This window comes from Podarcis pityusensis (assembly GCF_964106645.2).
Source record: "Podarcis pityusensis genome assembly, chromosome: 1".
NCBI classification, from domain to species: domain Eukaryota; kingdom Metazoa; phylum Chordata; class Lepidosauria; order Squamata; family Lacertidae; genus Podarcis; species Podarcis pityusensis.
Genome location: NC_138028.1, coordinates 68,709,865 through 68,719,147, shown reverse-complemented (window position 1 = coordinate 68,719,147; position 9,283 = coordinate 68,709,865). Strand labels below are relative to the sequence as shown.

The window sequence follows — 9,283 nt, the reverse complement described above, 5'->3', positions numbered from 1 at the left end:
CCTTCACACAAACACTTGTACCTGTGTAGAGACAGTTTCTACATGCGCTTAGTGTAACATGTGAACAAGCCTATCATTTCTATTTAGCTTATAGCAAGGCGAGGACAGGTGGAGTAGTAATAACTCTCCTTTCTGGATCTGAGGAGCTCCAAAGAGAATCCCTGGGGCAGTCAATCATTCTCTTTCTCCCACCTGTCTGTAGATTTTTCTTCAGTTTGTTAATCTTTCATACAGGACGATGAGTCGAATTTAAGTGGCACCGGTGATATTTATGTGGATTTGCTTTAAAGCCTTGATGCTTTGAACATCGTGTAATTAACAGGCCTTTACTGTTGACCCTAGTGGGTCCTTGGAAACACTGATGCTGGCAAAGTTAATTGAAACAAATATTTCATTACCAAATTAATTCTATTACTCGCAGCCTGCACTGCTGGGAGTCTCTGTGCTCCAAGGTGATTTGAAGAAGGGCTCTTATTTTTTATAGTGCTCCTGTATTACATTTGATTTCTTTCCCCTCACCCTGCACAAGAGCTGGGGGGGGGGGGGGAATAACAACTGACACCTTAATGTACTTGATGATCAATGCCAGTGTAAGACCAGTGCTAAGGCTATCCTGTTTTGGAACAAAGTCAGGAAGTTGGAAGCTAAGAATGATGCCTTGCGATTTTGTGCAAATTGTGCTTGCTTATGACCAGCCCTCCATTCCCCACCCCACACTTTTTCTTGCTCTTACAGGGCCAAATCCAGATGATGAGGATGGGGTGCTTGGAATCAGAAAAAGTCTACACTGACCTGGTCCTGTAGTACTTTATGGAGCACAATAACCGTAATGTATTGCATGGGGAATCTTCCTGGAAGTTGACCTGTTTGTTGATTACATCCATTGCTGGCAGGATGCTAAAGAGTGGGAGGGGACCCTCTTCTAGCATCCTTTGCCATCTTTATCTGGCTCACCACAGAGGAAGGGTTGTTGTTTTTTGTAGCACTACAGTAGGACTAAAGGACATGGTACTTTATTATTCTGTATTTGGACCCGAAAGATAAAGAGCAAGAAACTGACACCACAGCAAATTAGGAGACTACAAAGAAGAAAGGAGAAGAAGTGCATTATCAGACCAGTCTCAAAGTTTGATAAGGTAGGGTGGATTAGACATAAACTACTTTACGGTGCAATCTTCTACATTCTTGTCTGAGGAGGTGGGGAGAAGTCCTGCTGAACTCAGTGGGACTTACTTCTGAGCAGACATGCATAAGGCTGCGCTATCAGTCTCTGGCCTGTGAATTAGATGAGAAAATGACCGAGCGATCCATCCATGTGACTGGAGTGTTGATAGCCTGATGGCAAAGTCAAGATAAATGTGTAACATTATTTAGACCGACAAATGCAGTTTGTCACTGTAAAACAGATCAATGGTTTCCAAAATTAAAACATTCTATATCTGTCATACATTCTTATCAAGCGTTTTCATGAGTGTCAGGTGAGAGGCAAAGATGATGCACAATCAAACACAGATCCAGGACTGGAGAAGTGTGAAGTCTCTCTGAACATTGCACTGATTTCTGTCTGGATTTTTAACTTTGGTAAAAAAGAGTACCATCTCAGTCAGTGCTGCCATTTTAAGATTTACCACCACTGCAGCTCCATACAGTTAATTTTATGGGGGAAGAGTTGCAGAGGCTCAGATCTGTCTAGAAGCAACACTGATTTGGAAGAACTTTCTCATAATCCTTGATGTGTTAAGACTGACTGTAGATACTCAGTGCATGGTTGGGTAAAAGTACTCTGAACAAACTATTTTATTTAACACGTTGGAGCCCAGACATTGAAAAGAGGTGCCAGGGCTGAGCCAGAAAACAAATTCATCTCTGGTTTTACTCCTCCAATCTGTATTTTTTGATAATGTCACTATGGTTGCACAAGGAGCAGTGATTGTTTTCTTCAGTCTTTGTTTGTCCCTAATAGGTGGCATGCTTGCAGCGAGAAGTCACACACAGCTTCCCTCCTGAGAATGATCAGAGTAAGCACGGAGAAAAAAAGCCTGTGGCAGACTAGTGCTCTAATGCTGTACTTCTTATTCTTTCAATACCTCTGCCAAAACCTAGGAAGCCATTTGTGTGGGCCTCAGAGAAACAGCACAAATCGCTCCTTGGCATGGTTGCTACAGGCACCTATGCCTGCCACCTTCAGAAGTCATCATGTAGCCAGATGTAGTTGTTTTTATCATGAACTCCTAATTGGAGGGTTACGCTTTCTCCCCCCCCCCCCCGCATCCTGTGGGTAAATATGAGGTGGGGTGAGGTGGGGGTAAACATAGATAAGGAATGGAGAGATAGATTGTTACCAGGGATACAAACAGGCAGTGAAAGGCAGTAAAGGAGAATGGAGAAGGTATTTGGCTCCCCCCCTTCCCCAAAAAACCTTCATATGAGTAAAGTTTCATCTTGGCCAGAGCCATCTTTGCCATTAGGCAGACTGAGGTGGCTGCCAGAGGTGTCAAAAGCCCCCAGTGGGGCAGAAAACCCATTGGTGCAGAAGTGGCACTGGTATCGGAACAATAGCACCCACAGGTGGATACCAGCACCCAAAAGTAATTTCACAGTGGGTTCAGTCTTTGTCCTGCAAAGGCACGCCCTAGAGGTATTTCTCATCCTCTGCTTTCTCTACAGTTGCTGTTCTGGCCCACGGCCCACATCCATCTCTCCTACCTGTCTCTGCTTATTTTTACATTCACACCACAGGCGGCCATAAATACTAGGGTGGCAAACACATTGCGTTCTCTGGCTGAAAGTGCTGCCTCGGCCATTTCCCCTCCCAGATATGAATAATATCCCTGTGACTTAATTCGAGCAACACTGGTATGTCCTCTACTGCCCTGGAAGTCACAAAACTACCCAAATGCTGACGGTGTGTGGGAAGTCTTTGTGTAAAATAATATTCATTCCATAAAATTGCTCACCTGAACATTATTTTCTGGCTTCACTTGGTACCCAGTAGAAGTGGGACATTATTGTCACCTTTTTGCCCATATTTATCACCATTTCCTGTGGATCCAGTTTAATATATCTCCTAGAAAGTAAAGAATGTTATCAATATGAATAACAATTAGTACACTACCATCATTTTTATTTAACAATATTATTAGTAAATAATAGTGAGGTGGATATTTGCTGAAGATAAAGATGGGAGCTGACATTTTATGTGTAATACAGCAATAAAATAAAATAAAATAAATCCCCTGAAACACTAATGCATTTTCTTTCAGAATCTGAAAAGTGGAAATTTGCTTGCTGGGAACCATCATTTCTGATCTAATGGAGGTTGGCTATGATATAATTCCTGTTACAGAGCAATTGATCAAACTATGTATTGGTAGTCACCTCAGCTGTACTTCCTGTGAGCAGAAATTACTTGCAAAGTTTTGTATAAAGGAGAACAAAGCTCAGCAGGTTAGTTCAAATGAAATGTTGTCAGAGGTCAGCACTTTCTCCAGCAGGAGCTATCCAAACATTCACATTGTAATTTCCATTCTCCATTCTGTTTCTCAAATGTCGCAACAGAGAATTGCTTCTGTGAGGTGAATGAAGAAGAGCCAGGATGGAGCAAAAGATCATCAATGCATTTGTACATGTACACCTTCTCTTCCCAGGCAATGAATACTATATAGATAGTTTTTACTGGCATCCTGAAAGCATTTATTTTGATTATTCCTGGTGCCACAATGCATTTGGAATGTGAAAATACTGCTGTGTCTTTAAGTAAGGCTGTTTGAGCAGATAGGCATGAAGACGATCTAGTGTGGAATGTTTGCTAATATTACTATAAATTACAGTGGTACCTCAGGTTACATACACTTCAGGTTACATACGCTTCAGGTTATAGACTCCGCTAACCTAGAAATAGTACCTCAGGTTAAGAACTTTGCTTCAGGATGACAACAGAAATCGTGCTTCAGCAGGAGGCCCCATTAGCTAAAGTGGTGCTTAAGGTTAAGAACAGTTTCAGGTTAAGAACGGACCTCCGGAACGAATTAAGTACTTAACCTGAGGTACCACTGTACTATAAATTTTGAAGGAGAGCTGAATTTTGGTTCACGTATTGATTTGGTAAGTACAAAGCAGGTACGTTTCCATTAATATATGAACTCAAAAAATTGTTCCATCATTGCTAGTTTTAGTAAGATTGAGCCAAATATGCATCCCTTTCGGGGAGATGTTTCATCTCCTGCAAATATTGGATCTTTTTTGCACAGTTACAAAAGTGGTAGAATGTTGCTGTTATCCTTTCTACCCATCAACACTCAGCACCTGGGCAGATGGTCACTCCAGTCACCAGGTTACACTTCCACACAACTCTGGGATGTATTTATATGTAAATTATAGTAATTATTTTAGCATTTGCTTTCCCACAACTAAATTAGCATATGCATATTTTATGTAAATCTGTGTCCACTTTCGTCTTCTGTTTTGGTGGCCCCCCTTCTAACTATGACTTTCCTGCTGAATCAGAAACTATGTACGTGGGTTTATGGTTCTCAGGACTGGATCCCTATCCATATGTATCCCCCCCCCCCCACAGTCTGATATTTGGGATGGGATGGGATAGAATGCATTCATTTTTAAAATATACAATAAATGTTATGAACATAAGAAGCTCCCTTATACTGAGCCAGACCATCTAGTTCAGTAGTTGTCTACCACAACAGTCAACAGACTCTCCAGGGTTTCATCCCAGCCATAGCTGGAGATAACAGGAATTGAACCTGGGGCCCAACAGATGCACAATACATCCTCTACCACTGATCTGTAGCTGTTCCTCTAACAAGAAGCTTGCAGTTGCATATCCGCAAATAAATCATTTGTCCTGCTAAGATGCATTGATTGAGGAAAGTGGCTTGCCGAAGTGTGTTGGTAGACATATTGCAGAAACTTCAGCTGTACTTTCACTAATTATGGCTTGAAGTAAATGGAGGAGGTACAATAACTCAACGTATACCCTAAGTCTTAACATTTCACACTATCTTCTTGTTACAAAACATCCTTAATATGAAAAATCCCATGTTAGTTTGAACATAATCTATACTCTATGAACTTGACCTTTCCCTCACATTCTCTAATTTCTTTTATGGTCTTTTGTACACTCTTCAGTGTAGATTAAGTATTTGGGGAGAGAAAGATGTAATAAAAAAATGAATTAAAATAAAGGAAAAAGCTGTGCAATTTAACAGTTTTCCTATACCACATTGGGTAAATGCATCTTAAATGTTGTTTTAAATTACCTTACACACACACACACACACACACACACACACACACACTTCTTTCTTTTGACTTGTATCCCACAAGGAAGTGGAAAAGAGCTAGGAAGTAACAGGAACCTTAGGAATAATTGCTTTTAATTAGAACCAATTTCTAACACATTGTAGAGGAGATGGTAACAAATGCAAGGCAACAAAGTTATTCCTTAGAAAGCTTAGAAGGTCATCAAAGGTGTATTCAGTACCTGCCCAATTTGAAATGCACAAAGCTAATTGCAGTTCACCAACCCCATCAGTCCTGTATGGTGCTTTTTTTCTTAAAAAAATGTTTAGGAGTACTCTCCATTCCCTACTCATATTGAAATACTGCTCCTCAATGAGGCCACACCTATATTCACAAAATGTTTAGGGGTTGCGTCCCCCTGCGTCCCGCCCCCCCCAAAAAGCACTGGTCCTGTTGAGATCCATAAATCACATATTTTTCCTGCCTTCATTTGACTGTAAAAAAAATGGGGTTGGTTGGGGAGAAGGGGAGCCAAGAACCTGGCAGGCCACAATACATGGGCTGGTGGAACATGTCTAGTGTTAAATCACAAGTTGTGGTGAATGTTTGGTTAGCTCAAGGTGAATGTTATGTTGGCTCAATGATTTCTCCTTCGCAACGGAATGTCCCCGTCCCCCCCCCCCCGTCCTCCTCCCACATATTGGAAAACAACAACACCATAGCCGATAGCACCATTTACAGTGAAGAACAGATAAAAAACCCATTATCTGCTTCCAAAAGCTAGGGTAAACAGGTGTATATTTTAAAGAATCAATAGAAAATATGATGTGTCATATGCACTTCTATGGGGAGAGAGCGCCAGAGTTTGGGGGCCCACCACAGAGAAAACCATGTCATGAGCCAATACCAGCACCATCAGACTTCTATTCTTCTTTGGCGATCACTCGTAGATTGTCTTCCATAAACATGGTTTTAACAATGAATCCGTAAGTGACTGTGGAGGCCAATTCTGGACCTACATGTCCTTCCACAGTAGGCACATTGGTTCCCGAGCTGGAGTTGATCACAGCGTGGATTTGCCAAGCGTGCCTTCCTCTTAGCATGTTTCTCCCTTGCGTTCTGAGTTCGAGTGTCTTCAAAGTCCATGTCACCTTTGGTAAAGGCTGTTCTCCAACTGGAGCGCTGGCAGGCCAGTGTTTCCCAGTTGTCAGTGTTTATACTACATTTTTTTTTAGATAAGACCAACAGCACTACCAACAAGGCCTTCTCTACTGAGCACCTTGAATTGGGTTTAGAAACAAATGGTGAACCAGTACAGACGCTTCAGGACAGGTGTAATATGAGTCCGACTGGATATCACTCTAGCTGCTGCATGGTGCACCCTTGATGTCACCTATCCCTCCAAACAAGGGCAGCCCCACACATTCTATCAAAATAATCTACTCCAGAGATTCACAGGGCATGGAGTGTAGTAGCCAAGGTGTCTCAGTGTAGAAAGGACCATAGCTGGAAATAGGCACACCTAGCCCACAAGGCCTTCAGTGACAACACTGGGTTCAGAAGTACCCTGATATGACACACCTGTTCCTTACAAGGGAGTACAACCTCATCCAGAACAAGTTGCCCCACCACCTCCCAGATTCAGGAACTTAGAATGTATAACATCCCTGTCATGCCTACATTCAGTTTCAATTTGTTGACCTGTATCCAGTCCATCAGGGATGCAGGTGGTGCTGTGGGTTAAACCACAGAGCCTAGGACTTGCCGATCAGAAGGTCGGAGGTTCGAAACCCCGCAACGGGGTGAGCTCCCGTTGCTCGGTCCCTGCTCCTGCCAACCTAGCAGTTCGAAAGCACATCAAAGTGCAAGTAGATAAATAGGTACTGCTCCGGCGGGAAGGTAAACGGTATTTCCGTGCGCTGCTCTGGTTAGTCCAGAAGCGGCTTAGTCATGCTGGCCACATGACCCGGAAGCTGTACGCTGGCTCCCTTGGCCAATAAAGCGAGATGAGTGCCGCAACCCCAGAGTCGGTCACGACTGGACCTAATGGTCAGGGGTCCCTTTACCTTTACCAGTCCATCACTGCCTCCAGGCACCAGTCTGGTACCTGAAAACCTCTCCTGATTCAGACAGTACAGAGAGCTGGGTGTCATCCATATACTGAGGACACCTCACTCCAGAATTTCTGAAAACATATCCCAGCAGCTCCATCTAGATGTTAAACAGCCTGGATGACAAGAGAATCCCGTGGTCAACAGTATCAAAAGCTGCAGAGAGGTCAAGGAGAATGAGCAAGATTGCGCTTCCCCTGTCTCTAGAGCCTTCTGGGAATATTTATTTAATATTTCTCAAATGTCAGAGATGACTTTGAAATCTTTTCTAATTCGGCATTATCTCACTATACACATTCGGGAGTTTCTTTTTGGTTTTTTTTTGTAGAATGCACTAGATTCCTTTGGGATCACGCAAGAGAAGTTTTGGAAAAGCATGAGATTAACTCCTGCTTTGCAAATCATTATCATTCTCCTTGTGAATGTGAAACCCTTCTGTTAAACCTGGTATTTATGTTCTGAAACAAAGGACATGACTAATCACAAGGGGTCTCCTTGTTGCATTGTTCCAGTTTGTACTCCACTTAAACAGAATTCCAGATAACATCATGTCACTGAATAGAAATGAAACTTTCCTCAGAGGAAGCCAGCAAGCTTCGATAATTACATTCCCTTGATAATGGCATCTGGGAATCTTCGCTGAAACAGACTTTCTCTTTTCCTCCTACAGGCATTCTCATTTCCACAGAATCGATAAGTAGGAAGACCAAAAACAGACATGTGGATTCCCATCAGGCATACCTATTCTCACCCCCCTCCACAAGATCCTTTGAAAAAGATTCAAACCGCCTCCATTTTAAATTCAATGACTACTTTTTTGGTTTTACCAAGGCTTTAAATATCATGTCATTAGACAGAAGGAAATAGTATGTTCACTTTCCATTAGCTGCATGTGGGGGTTGTAATAATGAAGAAGTTGCTCCTTGTGGTAAAGCCCCATGCCTTTCAAAAGATTTTTTTAGGTGGTTGGCTTCTCAGCATTGATTTCCCCACAGCTCTTGGGACAACCAGAGAGCTCTGGTTTTGGAGAGGGAGATCCAAGGGATTGCTGTGGTAACTTCCATGGCCCTGCAACAATTGCTTGGGGGCAGTTGGGGACAAGCTATGGGAGGAGCAGGAAATGGCTCAGGTCCAAATCCATCCTGGTGCCCCAAGATGCCCCCAAAGCAGCGAGAGATTTAGACCAGCCCAGGAGTTGGCCTAGATCTCTCACTTCTCACTTCCTCCCAACCAGGGCCAGCCAAAGACATTTCAGAAACTGAGGTGAACCACAAATTGGTGTCCCCTCCCCTCCCACTAGGGAAGAAGGGTTGAGTGAAGATCTACATCAGGAACAAGGGGGGAATATATATCAATATCAGGAGTGGGAGGAGATCAGCAGCACCTCCTATTCACCAAGAGGCCACTGTAGAGGCTGCATGGGGGGGGGGGGCTGCTGAAGAGGCGGCAGATCCTGCCTCCAAGATCCTGGCACCACGGCAGCAATAGCAGGCAATGCATTCCTTGGAGGCTGGATCTGCTGCCCCTATGGATCCTACTGCCTTATAAATGGGTCACTGTGGAGCTATTCTTTAAAAACCTATCAGGCACATCTCATGCCAGTACTAGGTGATCATGAATTGAGTTGCAGTCATTCAGACTAGCTCCCAATCTAATATCAATATAAATGTTTGTGAAGAGACCTGTCACTTCTGCCAGTCTTAGCCAAATCATGTCCCCATAATTTTTTAAAAATAGACTGGGCTCCATTCTATAAATGCTAATGATGTAACCAGGCACGTCCAAAGTCCACTTAGGGGGCCTAATTCAGCCCCGCCCCCTGCCCCGCTTTATCTGGCTCCTGTGGCAGTTTATTTATTGGGGTCAAATCCTAAAAAAAGCTCAACATCTTTGGTCGGCCCTCACACATGTTC

The 9,283-nt window shown here is 43.2% G+C and overlaps 1 long non-coding RNA gene across 1 annotated transcript; it reads left to right on the top strand.

Annotated features, from left to right (window-relative positions):
• The first annotated feature begins 742 nt into the window (after positions 1 to 742).
• On the top strand, positions 743 to 3,726 carry LOC308481479. Its single transcript, XR_013988704.1, has 3 exons — positions 743 to 1,136; positions 1,964 to 2,018; positions 3,264 to 3,726. It is a non-coding gene; the product is annotated as an uncharacterized lncRNA (long non-coding RNA).
• The last annotated feature ends 5,557 nt before the right edge of the window (positions 3,727 to 9,283 follow it).